Here is a 14,115-nt window from a genome sequence, read left to right on the forward strand (position 1 = left end):
AAGAGTCCCTTGAGGGGGATATTTCTTTTTTATGCATTCATCATGAAAAATAGCATGGCATATTGCATAGAAAAATAAATAATCGCGTAGCATTTCCATAATTATGGAGCATTACGCGGAAAAATCAATCATGCATCATATTGCACGCATAAGCTAGTCTCAAGCTGTGGTTACTGTTTGAGAGGTGGTTTGGCCCGAAGAGCAAGGTGTTACTCCGAAGAGTTTAGCCTCATGATTGAATCAAGCAAGGTTCCCCAGTAGTGTGATACTGGAGGGTACTTTTTCCGTCGGGCAGAGATGGAAGGGTTACGCGATCAGCGCGATTCAAGCCGTGGTTACCGCTTGGGATTTGGTTTTGCCGGATAGTGAAGATGATACTCCGAGGAGTTCAGCATTGTGAGTAGCAGTATTTCCCAGTCATCAGTAAGTGTCTGGTCGAGCTTTCTTTGATGTCAGTAAACATCATCATCCGATGTTCAGTAAACGTCGAGTTTCTTCCCAGACATCAGTAAGTGTTTGGTCGGTCATTGTTTGATGTCCTGTCAACATCATTGTGTGATGTCTTGTCAACATCCTTGTTTGATGTCCTGTCAACATCCTTGTTTGATGTCCTGTCAACATCCTTGTTTGATGTCCTGTCAACATCATTGTTCGATGTCTTGTCAACATCCTTGTTTGATGTCTTGTCAACATCCTTGTTTGATGTCCTGTCAACATCCTTGTTTGATGTCCTGTCAACATCATTGTTCGATGTCTTGTCAACATCCTTGTTTGATGTCCTGTAAACATCCTTGTTCGATGTCCTGTCAACATCATTATCCGATGTCCAGTAAACATCACGTTTTCTCCCAGTCATTGTTTAATGTTTGGTCGAGTTTTCTTTGGTGCCTGTAAACATCATTGATTCGATGTCCAGTAAACGTCGAGTTTCTTCCCAGTCATCAGTCAGTGCCGGTGGGAGATGCTACTCTGAGGAGTTTAGCATTAGAACGTCAGAGCAGCAATGTTCCCCAGTAGTACGATATTGGAGGAAATGTTTCCGTCGGACAGAGATGGAAATAAAATCAAAGGACGTTACGCGATCAGCGCGATTTAGGGGTTCAAGTGGAGAAAAGGAAATGTGGATACATTTTCTGGAGAGCGGGGTTCAAATGAAGATGGAGTTGAAGATTACATCCGGGATGAGGTCCTTAGGATCGTCTTCTGTTCATGTGTCACCTTAGGCTTTGGCGGATGCCAGTGGAGGTCGTTATAGGTGTCTTCTGAGGAAGAGATACACATGCTACCTTCCGTTGTGAAGGGTTACCCTCTGACATGTCGCCCTCAGAGTGGTTTGGTGTTAGTTCCGTCGTTGCCAGCGGAATTATCACGTGAGATTGGAGAAAAGGAGGTGCTGAGGCATTTTCTGGGGTTCAAATGGAGAAAAGGAAATGTGGATACATTTTCTGGAGACGGGGTTCAAATGGAGAAAAGGAAATGTGGATACATTTTCTGGAGAGCGGGGTTCAAATGAAGATGGAGTTGAAGATTACATCCGGGATGAGGTCCTTAGGATCGTCTTCTGTTCATGTGTCACCTTAGGCTTTGGCGGATGCCAGTGGAGGTCGTTATAGGTGTCTTCTGAGGAAGAGATACACATGCTACCTTCCGTTGTGAAGGGTTACCCTCTGACATGTCGCCCTCAGAGTGGTTTGGTGTTAGTTCCGTCGTTGCCAGCGGAATTATCACGTGAGATTGGAGAAAAGGAGGTGCTGAGGCATTTTCTGGGGTTCAAATGGAGAAAAGGAAATGTGGATACATTTTCTGGAGACGGGGTTCAAATGGAGAAAAGGAAATGTGGATACATTTTCTGGAGAACGGGGTTCATTCTGGCGATCGAGAGTTATCGTCAGGCGACTGGGGTTCAAACTGGAGATCGGGGTTCATTATGTTGGCAAAAAGGAGTGCTGAGGCATTTTCTGGGGTTCAAATGCAGAGGTCCGAGGATCGTTTGCGCAGAGAAAATTTCGGGGTTCAAGAAAATAAGAAAAAGAAGCAGAGAAACGTTCGGGGTTCAAGAAAATGAAAAAGAGATAAGAAAATTTTCGGGGTCCAAGAAAAAGAGAAAAGAAGAGTTGATAATCCCGCGTGGATGTGTGGTGTTCAGACCATGGTTATCCCTGAGTTACCATTTATTTTGGTATCCAGGTCGACGTTGTTCAGAGTTTGTTTCTTCGCCGATGCTGACAGGCGTTAATTATATCCCATCAGAGTGCAAATTGTTCGTCTGTTCTTGGTATTCAATCACTCTTCATCCTGATCATCCGAAAGCCGAGGCTATTTCGTATCGACAGGTTCACAGTGGATTGAATAGGGGCAGCTGTAACACCTCAAAATTTGCCCTCCTCTCTTGGGACTAAGCATTAACATATTGCATACATTTTTAGGTCATTAGGCATTTCATATTGCATACCATGTGGTTACATTGTGCAAGCCATCTTCCCAAGTCTTGATCAGAAGATGAGGAAGTCAGAAAGTGCAAGCCTAGGGTTTTACTGATTGATCACTGGCCATCTGAGGATTGGGCTGTGAATTAGGGTTTCATGATCCTCAAGGGTATTGATCTTCATCTTGATTGCAATGATACATCATCATCATCATGGTTGGGTATCATCAGAAGTTTGGAGAAGATTCCTTGAGATTAGGGTTTTGACCCCTGGTCAACCCTAATCAGGTGTATTGGGCCAACCAGGGCTGGATCAGGAGATGGTGTTTGAGATGGAGATGAGGTTCATTTTATGATTAAATGGTGATTATTGAGGCTAGGGTTTCACCCTTGAGCCATTTCAGTTGGAGATTGGGGTTCAATTTGATCTGTGCATTGCCAAATTCATCTATCAGATAAAAAGTCAACTGTGGTCAACTGTACATGATCTGATGGATTTGGAGGTGGAAATGAGTTGGATACACTTCATTCATGTTGGAACAAGTGTTATTTGACATCTCAAAGCTTAAGAATGAAGAAAATCAAGTCAGGACAAAAACTGCCAAAAATAGAAAGTGACTTGTAATTGAAGTTTCCAAAAATGGAAAGTTTTGGACCTCAAAGCCACGTGTCCAAGGAAGCTTCAAATGAAAATTTGTTCAACATGAAAGTTGTAGATCTTGTTCTCACCTTTCCAAAAAGTCCAAGAACTTGAAAATCCCATGTATGGTTGGAAAGTTATGGCTCAGTGAATTTCAAAAATGACCCATAATCAGGAGGCCATAACTGCCACATGGTTTGTCCAAATTGCAAGTTCTTTATATGCACAAACTCCATTTGACATGTAATTTGAGGGTGCATAATTGGATTTTCCCAAAAATGGCCAAGGCAAAAAGTCACTTTTCAACTGGACAGCTGAATTGGACCAGGGGCAAAATTGTCCAACTCTCGAAATAATTGGAATTTGGAGATGGGACTTTTTTCTACACCTCATAAATGGCATTTGGAGTGTGTTTGAACAATCATTTCATGGCTAAGGCATGTAGTTTGGAATTTGGCTTGAAGAATGGAAATGCCAAAATTGGACAATTGCCATACACATGTGATTTTGAGAAATACATAACCAATAAGCATGGGACAAGTTTCTATGGTTCACATATGACATTTGGGGTTTGCATGAGCTGTCAAAACAGCTGGCATGAGCTGGCATAGTGGAATTACAATTTTACCCTTCATTTGCAAAATTACACTTTCATGAACTATGCCAAATTGCTAATTAACATGATTAGTGATGGATTAGTGCAATGTATATATTCCAAATCATTTGTTAATCATAACAGAAACACACATTTCCCAAAGTTGGATCAAGAACCATTCCAATTCTCTCAAACCCTCAAGAACACAAAAAACCTTCAAATCCAAATTTCATCACCAATTCTCAACCATTTTTCGAAATCTCTTTTGATCTGAACTCACATCATCATCAACATCAACTGTTTTGGAAGATTGGAGCATGAGGAGCATTGAATCGAGACTGTTCAACATTGCTTCTTCCATGGCAAATGCAAATTCCTCATAACTGGAGCAAGGTTGAGCTAGGCAAAGGTTGCTATTCATCATCCTCAACATCTTTCTTGGACTGTTTGGAAGAAAAGCGAGCAAAGGACGCTGGTTTTAGCACTGCCATAGCAGGTTCTCTCAAGTTTCGAATCTCATGCTTTGCTTATTTATTATGTGCTTTCTGTAGAGCATGGAATGTAGAGCACGGTGCTAGTTTCGGTTTTGTGAATGGATGATTGTAGCATGAGAAATCTAGAGTTTAAGTTTTGATGATAAACCCTAACTCACTCGATTTGTTTGATAGAGAAACAATTAGGACAAATAGAGTTCATATTTGGATTGTAGATGTCTAGACGAATCCAACGGATATATGCATGTCCATTTCTATTGAGTTTTCGTGTTCTTCATTTTTTTTAATTTCTGGAAATTGTTGCTTGAAGATGATGACTGAATGTGCTGTAGATCCAAAAAAGCGTTTGAAAGTTTGAATCTGGTGTTTCCCTCCCGCGCCAAATTAATTACAATACTGCCACTGCTAAATTAATTAATTAATTTAATTCACATAAAATCCAAATAAATACATAACATGTTTAATAATTCATAAAAAATAGTAGAAAATTCAGAAAAATATGGAAATTTTTTCTATGACTTTGTTGTTGACTTTAGGATCTTTTTGACCTATTGGTCAAAGTTGTGCTTGGCAAAAATATTATTTGACCTAGGCTTGTTTCACATGTATCCATTTTTGACACATTTTACCATTTGGTTCATGAAATGCTCATAGTGTTAAATAAATTCTTGAAAATTTTTGTGATGATTGTGGACTCATTGATGTTCATTTATATGTAAATTTCATGCATTTTTGATACCTGGTCAATGAGCAGCAAATTCTGGAACTTAGGTGTGACAATTTGTGTCACACCTCATTATGTCAACTTGCTGGATTTTTTTGAGTGACCTATACTTGTTGGATTAATGTGAAATTTTGCATGATGGTTTATTAACATGTTAATATGCTATGTGAAGTTTTGTGGAATTTTATGTGGCATTTTCTAATTGATCATGATTTTTCATTCCTGGTGATTGAATTTGCAAGTCCATGCGACCTAGGTTGGTAGAATGATTGAGAAATGCTCATGTTGTATTGTATGGCCATGAAATTTGATATGCATGAACTAGACACATGTTAGGACCTCCCTGTTTTGGTCTCATCCATTTCTTTTTTGTTTTCAATGAGATATGAATTTTTGATGTGGATGTATGCATTGATGGTGTGAATTGAAGCATGAAATTGTGTCTGTTTTTGATGATTTTCATTGACATGGTTCCATTTGCCCAATTGAGCTCAAATTTGACATGGTAGACCTTGATTGACCCCTGTTTAGGTGTAATTAATTTGAGAATTTTTGGATGTGTTTTGGTATGGATTTGAATGCAATAATTCTGTTTGTATGCTTGGTGCCTCATTTGGACTAGTTTGCCTTATTTTGTGCATAGCATGAACATGATGAATGATATAAACATGAGACCAATGATGTTTGCTCTTGTTTGACATTAATTTGAGTTTGGTTTGTGAAGGCCTTGCTGTTTAAGGATTTTTTCTTGCTTTGGACCCTAGGCTTAGCCTAGTGGTCTAGTTGCTAATGTTTGCTTGATTTTTCAGGATCAAAGGCATAAGGCACATGGAGAATGATCCAAATCAATTTTAATTGATGTTGTTGATGTTTGTACACTAACATAACATTGTTTTGTAGGTTTTGAAGCTTAGGCTTGAGCTTTGAGCTTGCTTTATTGTGCATTGCTTTGTATAGTTTGATTGGTTGAACACTTGCTGTTTGGTTTTGTCTGTCTGAGTACTAACTGTGTTTGATTATTTCCAGGTACTTTAGTTGCTCAGTTCCTTGTGAATTTTTGCTTTGCTTTGCTTAAGCAACTTGCATTGAGGTAGGTCCTCTTGACTTCATGTAGTCTGGAGACCCGGCTGTTACCGGGCCGGGCAAATAAATGTCTGAAGTCCTCCTTAAGAGGCAATGATTGTGGTTGTTTATTTTTAAGCCCAAGCAGGTGAAAGTCCTTTAAATAAGGCAATTGGTGGAAGGTAGGGGTATGCAGCCTACCCCCCACTATTCTGTGAGTCTTCTCCTTGCTCCCATTACATGGTTGTAGCATTGAGATCAAAAGCCCAAGATCTGTCGTGTCAGAGTCATCGAGTATAGAAGGGTTCCCCTATTCTGGACCCATGCTCATTTGTCAGACGCTCTCCCTGGTTAGGGATAAGAGCTGTGAGGTCTGATCCTCACTTCATCCTTTCATCTGCTTCACCTTAGCCTCGTAATGGCAAGGTTAAGAGCGAAACCAGCCTGTACAGACGACTTGCTTAGGCAGTCAAACCTGATTGATTGAGCCCCTTGTTTGGTTATAGCGTGTGCTCTGTGAATCTCTGATTGATATGCTTGTTTGAGATGCCTGTTCTCATTTGATATATGATGTATGCTTGTATGCTTTCTTCTTTCCTGGTTAGGATTAGATCGCACTAATGCAAGTAGGTAGAAACCTGAACTTAGGGTGACTTTGCATGACAACATTAGGCTCGAGTCTCAGCTCCCTAGTTGTGTATCTTTCCCCGTTTCTGGTTAGCAATTTAGTCCCTTTCAGGGGAACTACATCGCCCTGATCCTCGTTCCAGACGAGGTATGTAGGCAGGTGGTCGTGCGAGACCACTCCGGGCAACCTTTTTCTTTTTTGCGTGCGTTTGTTTGTTATCTGGTTGTGTTTTGGTTCGGATGCCGACGTAAGTCCAGTGATTGGCTGTCGGGCTCCACGTTTGCCGTTTTGTACGTGTTTTGGTTCGGATGCTGACATAATTCCATCCAGTGGTTGTCGGGCTCCATGTTTGCCACTCTTGCTTGTTTGTGTTGTTTTGTGTTGTTTGGCGTGCGTAAGCCGAACTACAGTGGCTCTGATTCTTGTTCCAGACAAGATATGTAGGCATAAGGTGCGACGCCTTATCGAGCCCGTTTCTCTTAACCCCACCTGCGTTCCCCGTGTGTGTGTGTGATGTTTAGCAACCTTTTCTTTATTTTAGAACGTGGATCCCTAGGAGTACCTAGGACGTGAGGGGTGCTAATACCTTCCCCTCGCGTAACCGACTCCCGAACCTTTTCTCTCTGGTCGCGAGACCATGTCTTTCCAGGTTTCTCTGAGCGTTTCCTTTCCCTATCTTGGGATAAATAACGCGCAGTGGCGGCTCTGTGTGTGTTTATTTTGAGTCTCGCCGGTTGATTTTTCGCAGGATGCGACAATATTAAGTAAAAACGATAATTACAATGAAAAGTAGATTTAAAAACAATTAATTGCGACGTTGATTGGGATCTTCATCGACGAAATGACTACCAGTTCCACATCTTGCACGTACTCGAACGCGGTGACCACGACCTAATGGTTGTATTGAGGTAGGTATAGTAGGGGCATTAGTTGATGAGGGAATATCAGTGGTTTGAAGAATGGGTGGTTGCTCACGAAAAATTTCGAATGCCTCAAAATTTTCAAAATCCATACTAGGAGAAAAGTTATTTAATATTTGTGTGAATGAGGTTGGGTTTGGGTTTGAAGTTTCTATGGTTGCGATGTAATAATCGTTCACATCGGTGGTTGTTGATTGTTGATGTGTAGTAGAGTAATCAAAGTTAGGTGGTGGGATGAGTGTGTAGTTATGTGGGGGGCGTATGTATGGTTGTTGTTGGGTTTGAGAAGTGTAGTGTACTGGGTTTTGTGGTGTTTGGTATGGGTAGTTATTAGGTGTTTGTTGGGTTATTGTGTGGAAGTTTGGTTGTTGGTATGAAGTGTGTTGTGTTTGGGTTTGGTAGTTTGGTTGATGGTATTGGGTGTTTTGTGTTTGTTGTTGGTAAGGTTGTGTATATTGACCTTGTGGTTCATGTTGGGTGGAAGTTGAAGTTTGTGTGTAATATTGGTTGGGAGGGATTCTTGTTCGGGGGTTTCTTAATGGTGGTCGTGGTGCAATCGACATTTGTGATGTGTTACAATGTTGGCGGGGGTCAATAAGTAGTTGCTCAATTGACGCGTATTGTAATGGAAGATGTCGTAGCCAATTAATATATTCTTCGGTTGACTTCATTTCTCCCTGAAACGTTACCCCAGTCAAACACAGTCGGTGTCTGTTTTCCCAAAGTTGTTGTTCGTTTCTATTCAACGTTGTGTAACTATAATTCCATGACTCTTGCATAGTCATGGTATGTTCTTCTTGTAGGCATTTAGGTGGATTGGGTATGTCTTGATAATACCCAAATTGCAATTTGACCCTATCTGATTGATGCATTTCAACGATCCAAAAGTACAAGATTGGTGTTGTTGCGCTCCAAATCAAATGATCATCATTCTCCAAGGGGGGGTATCCAAGATACGACCTCCATATAAACTGTGATTGTATTAAAAGAAATACGTAAGTTTACCATTTATTAGTTGAGTGTCATGTAATAGAAAAACTAGTCAAACCAAAATTAAGTTTGTTGACGACATGTGATTGAGCATGACACGATACCCATCAAGGTAGTGACGAGGATTTCTAGAGCAATTTTTTTTCTTGTTGGTCGAAGCCCATCTAAAAAGTAGAGCAACATTAAATTGAAAGATTAACATCTTATATGACACAAAATGGATTTTCATGGAAATATTAAGACTTACATTGATGCATATGGATGACTTGGAACTGCATAAGTAATTGGTGCTATAAATGGTAATCGTGTAAATCCCCATGTTTGTAGTAGAATAACACCCCCCATACCATCAACATCAACGTCAACTACTTTGCACATTTCCCTATATAGATACGCTAACACAGTTGATCCCTAACTATATTCACCACACTTACCCAAATCCTGAATAAATGGTATCCACATACTATGTACATCTTTTGCCGATTTATCAGGGAATAAAGTTAGGGAGATGCACAATATAATATAAATTCTTGTGTATATAATGAGTTCGTCATGGGAGGTATTCTCAGATATTAGAGTTTCTTCTAGTATTTGTTTTAACCAAGAGATACGAACACGTCTACCTTTAATGTGATTTTCTGGAGGTTGACGGCCCAAAAACGTGGTCCATGCACTTGCACTAATCTCGGATGGTCCTACGACGGCTCTCCCATTGACGCGTAGACCCAAAAGCATACTTATGTCTTCTAAGGTTATAGTGCACTCACCGGTTGGGAAGTGAAAAGTATGTGTTTCGGGTCTCCATCGTTCAAGTAGAGCATATATGAAACTTGTATCAATAAATATATCCTTCAATTTTACGATGTTTGCAAAACCAGAGGTATCCAAAAAAGGTTGAATATAATGTGGGGCATCAATTAACTTATGATTTCGGGTTCTAAAAGCTCTTCCAGGTTCCACCTGATACATGTAGAGAAAAACAATAAACAAAATAACACATACATAATATATTTTTATTTGTTAAAAAAATAACAAAGCAAATGTAAAACAATTATCAGAATGATAAGTATCACTTACTAATGCTTGAATGTTATCACTAGTTCCCCTATGTTTATCACCCATCCAAAAAAAAGGAATTTGAGACATATTGAGATTTGTGGTAAAAATGATAGAAGCAAGAGTTGTGGTAAAATTGAGATGATGATAGAGAAGTGAGTTGTGGTAAAAATGAAATCATGAAGGAGTATTTATAGATAATTTTTCATGACGTGTTCTAGTTTTCACTTTTACATAATGATACAATTTCATCTGCAGTTCTACGAAGACTTACATACAACTCTAATGGCCCTAAGTTAATGAAATTTAAATAATTGTCAAACATTTCACGTACATCTTCATCATTACAAATTCGAATTTCTTCATACAGTAGCATGCCATTTGAATTGATGTATGGTTTTCGATAGCGCAAAGCAACTATTTCTCTCTCAAACTCGGTAACACGAAGTATCTGAGTTTGGATGTCGTCAAAACCAAAGTTTTCCAATAATCTGATTGATATTGGATCAGAAATAACATTGCAAGAATCAACTGTTTTAGATGATTTTGGTTTAATAATGTATATTAAACCAATTAATAGAGCCATGTGGGTAGCTGATAGTTTTAAATTTCTCAAGTCTAGATTCTGTACTGTGTTTGATAAGACCAAACATGCAGTATATATACAAGTTGGTGGACAAATGCAGAAGAAAATACCACACGCCTAGGTCCTCCAACCAAGACGGAGGACACAAACTACACGCCTAGGCCTGCACACGCGCGCGCTGTCCTAGATGGCAGACCTTCACGCGCGCGCCATTTGAGACAGAGGGCACCTGCATGCGCGCCATTTGAGACGGAGGGCACATGCATGCGCACATCTTTTGAAATGGCGGACCCCAATGCTGGTAATGTCTCCCACGCCTTGTCACTTCGTCTTAAAAGGAGGATGCTAGCATACTTTTCATATGTAGTTTAGGTCCTCCATTTGAGATGGAGGACGCATACAACGTCCAATTTCCAAACGACTCTTGTATATAATTGAAGTTTTAATTTTGAGATTAAACCATACACACAATGACTCAAAACAATATCACAGTTCAAATCCATTATAATGGAAGTATTTTTCCAGATGTTAATGTCGGAGTCATATTTCAAAACACCAACGTTCAGCAAATCAATATACACCCTAGATCCAATTACATGCGTCTAAAAGAAAGACTCGAAAACAAGCTCCAACAACAGATAACCGATATTTATTATCGATATCCATGTTTTAGTGACGGTGTTAGCATCGTGACTTATACAACAACGAAAATAGAAGACGACAATGACGTTGGGTTAATGTTCCAGTGCCATTCAACGTATAATTTGTCAAATGTGATTGAGTTATACGTATGCTTAGTAGACAACGATGAGGGTGATCAATTGACGTATCCGACCCAAACTTCTCAATATCATCAATATCAAATGAGTCAAGAGACTATAATGTCGTTGACACCAGTTCCAGAGACTATACTGTCGTTGACACCAGTTCCAGATGAGGATGTCGGGGATGATAGTGACTATGAAGAAGCGAGGTACGTAGAAACGCAGAATCTTTTCAGTGGAGAAAGTGACAACTCAGACAACGATATCCCCGTGGTGCATCAAGATCAAGTGCAAGATCTGTACAATCCACCACTACACATGAGAAATCCCACATACTCACTTGACGAAGATGCATCAATTTTCGAAACCACGGAGCCACTACAGATAGAGGGGGGTTGTTTGGCATGGAATTTAATAGCAAAGAGGAATGTGTATTCGCCATTCGCCAATTTCACATCAGAAACTGTCTTGATTATTCCGTTTATAAGTCTGATTCTAAACGACTCATAATCAAGTGTGTTAATGAAGAATGCACCTTCAAATGTAGAGCATATGTAGGGAAGGGGAGTGGTAATTGGGGGATCACTAAGGTTAGCGGTCCGCACACATGCATGTCTTCCACAATGTCTCAAGATCATAGAAAACTTGACTTTAATCTAATATGTAACAGTATCAAGTCTCTAATCAACAGTGATGCCTCACTGAAAGTGAAACACATCATCGCTCATATTCGGGAGACATTCAACTACACAATCTCTTACAAAAAGGCATGGATTTCAAAGAATAAGGCTATCGCTGCTATTTATGGAAACTGGGAGACTTCATACAACGACCTGCCGCAATGGTTGTTGGTCATGAAAACATTTCTACCAGGTACTATAATAGAACTCGAGACCCTTCCTATATTTTCAAATGAAGGGACTCAAATCAGTGGTGCTAGAGTTTTTCACCGCCTTTTTTGGGCTTTCCAACCATGCATAAAGGGTTTTGCATTCTACAAACCGGTGGTTCAAGTAGATGGCACATGGTTATATGGAAAGTACAGGGGAACTTTGTTAATGGCTGTGGCACAAGACGGAAATAGGAACATATTTCCAATAGCTTTTGCATTGGTAGAGGGTGAAACCGAATAAGCATGGAGTTTTTTCTTGAGAAATCTTAGAATGCATGTGACACCACAACCCAACCTATGTTTGATATCATATCGACATCAGTCAATAAAGAGTGCCTATAATAACCCAGATAATGGCTGGCAACACCCTCCCTCCTTACACGTCTATTGCATCAGACACATAGCTCAAAGTTTCATGAGGGAATTCCGAGACAAGAACTTCGGAAAAAAATTATTAACATGGGTACCTTCCAAAAAATATCTTTGTTACCATATCTTAAATTAACTTCTATATACTAATTTAGTTTTCCTTTTCATTTTCAGGGTATGCATTAAATGAGGCAACATATGAATACCACATGGGAGAGATACATAAGGTTAACATAGAAGCGTTGCAATGGATAGACAATATTCCAAGAGAAAAATGGACGAGATCATTTGATGGAGGGAAACGTTGGGGTCATATGACTACCAACCTCGCAGAATCGATGAACTCAGTTTTAAAATCCACACGCAACCTACCTATTACCGCTTTGGTAAAATCAACATATTATCGAATGGGCACACTGTTTGGGAAAAAAGGACATGATTGGACTAAAATGTTGGGTTCTGGCAAACTGTTCACTGAAAACTGCATGAAGGGAATTGAGGAGGAAGTAATCAAATCAAATAGCCACACAGTTATGCAATTTGATCGTGAGAGATTCTGCTTCCTGGTCCAGGAGACTGTTCATCATAGTGATGGCAGACCGACTACCCATTACAACGTCGACCTTTAGAATCTTACGTGTGAGTGTGGAAGATTCCAAACGTTTCATGTCCCTTGCTCACATGTTATTGCAGCGTGTTCAAGCATAAGACAAGACTATTCTGTGCATATAGCTGACGTGTTCAAAGTTGTAAACGTATTTAAGGTCTACGAGGAAAGTTTCATCGGGATCCCGACCGGAACAAGTTGGCCACAATATGAAGGTGACACGCTATTCCACAACGACCGCATGCGGAGAAACAAGAAAGGTCGCCCAAATAGTTGTCGGATTAGAACTGAAATGGACAACGCTGAAAAAGAAAAAAGGAGGTGTGGTATTTGTCGAGAAATAGGACATATGCGCAGAAAATGTCCAACCAGGCCTGACTCTTCTGCTTAGTTATGTCTGAAGTTTTAGTATATTCAATCTTCATTATATTTCGTGTATTTCCTTTTTCCAAAAACAAGTTCTATTAGAAGCGTAACGTTATCTTCTACAACACAAGACAGATTACAACATAATAACAACTTCATCTAAAGATAAAAAACTACAACTATTCCAACACGTTATAACAACTAATCACTACAACACCTTTGATCATATTATCATTTTAAACGACAACAGCTAAGACAAGTGGATCTTCAACACCTCGACTAACCTCTCCACTATGCGCAGAAAACATACAAGTAACATCCAAATCATTTTCTACACGATCCCAATAATGCATGTATGTCCCATCTGGGCTAGCATCCGTAAGAGTTATGTAAGGACAATAATATTCAATTTTTCTAACACGTCGAATCGGACCACCCAGTTGTCCAAAACTTCCGTTGATGGCAGAAACCAACTGCCTGAACTTCCATTGTGGATTCAAACAAACCCTCATCTGCTTATCTGTTTTAAAGAAAACAATGCAACACACAGACATCATTCACAACTAATATATTTATCTGTCATATGCTTCCAATATTTATAGGATACCTATTGAAAATAAAAAATAATATTATACTATGGTTTAAGCGGGAAAACTCTATATCAAAATATTATTTGGGCGGGAAAAAATAAATGTTATAAATATTATTTGCTAATAATATGTCACTATTTATTATTTATTTTAATTTTAGAACATTTTATTTTTAAAACAATTAATTAATTAATTGTTATAAATATTAAATTTTAATTATTATTACATACTTATTACAAATATTAATAAATTTACTTTTAATAAATTTATTGTAAGTATCATTAAAAATATTCATTTTTCTATTAAAAAAATTGAAACTTCTCTTTTCTTAAATTAATTTCGAAATATTATGTAATATTAAATATTTATAACAAATATTACATAATAAAATATAATTTCGAAATTTT

This window comes from Lathyrus oleraceus, chromosome 1, assembly GCF_024323335.1.
Source record: "Lathyrus oleraceus cultivar Zhongwan6 chromosome 1, CAAS_Psat_ZW6_1.0, whole genome shotgun sequence".
Taxonomy (NCBI): domain Eukaryota; kingdom Viridiplantae; phylum Streptophyta; class Magnoliopsida; order Fabales; family Fabaceae; genus Lathyrus; species Lathyrus oleraceus.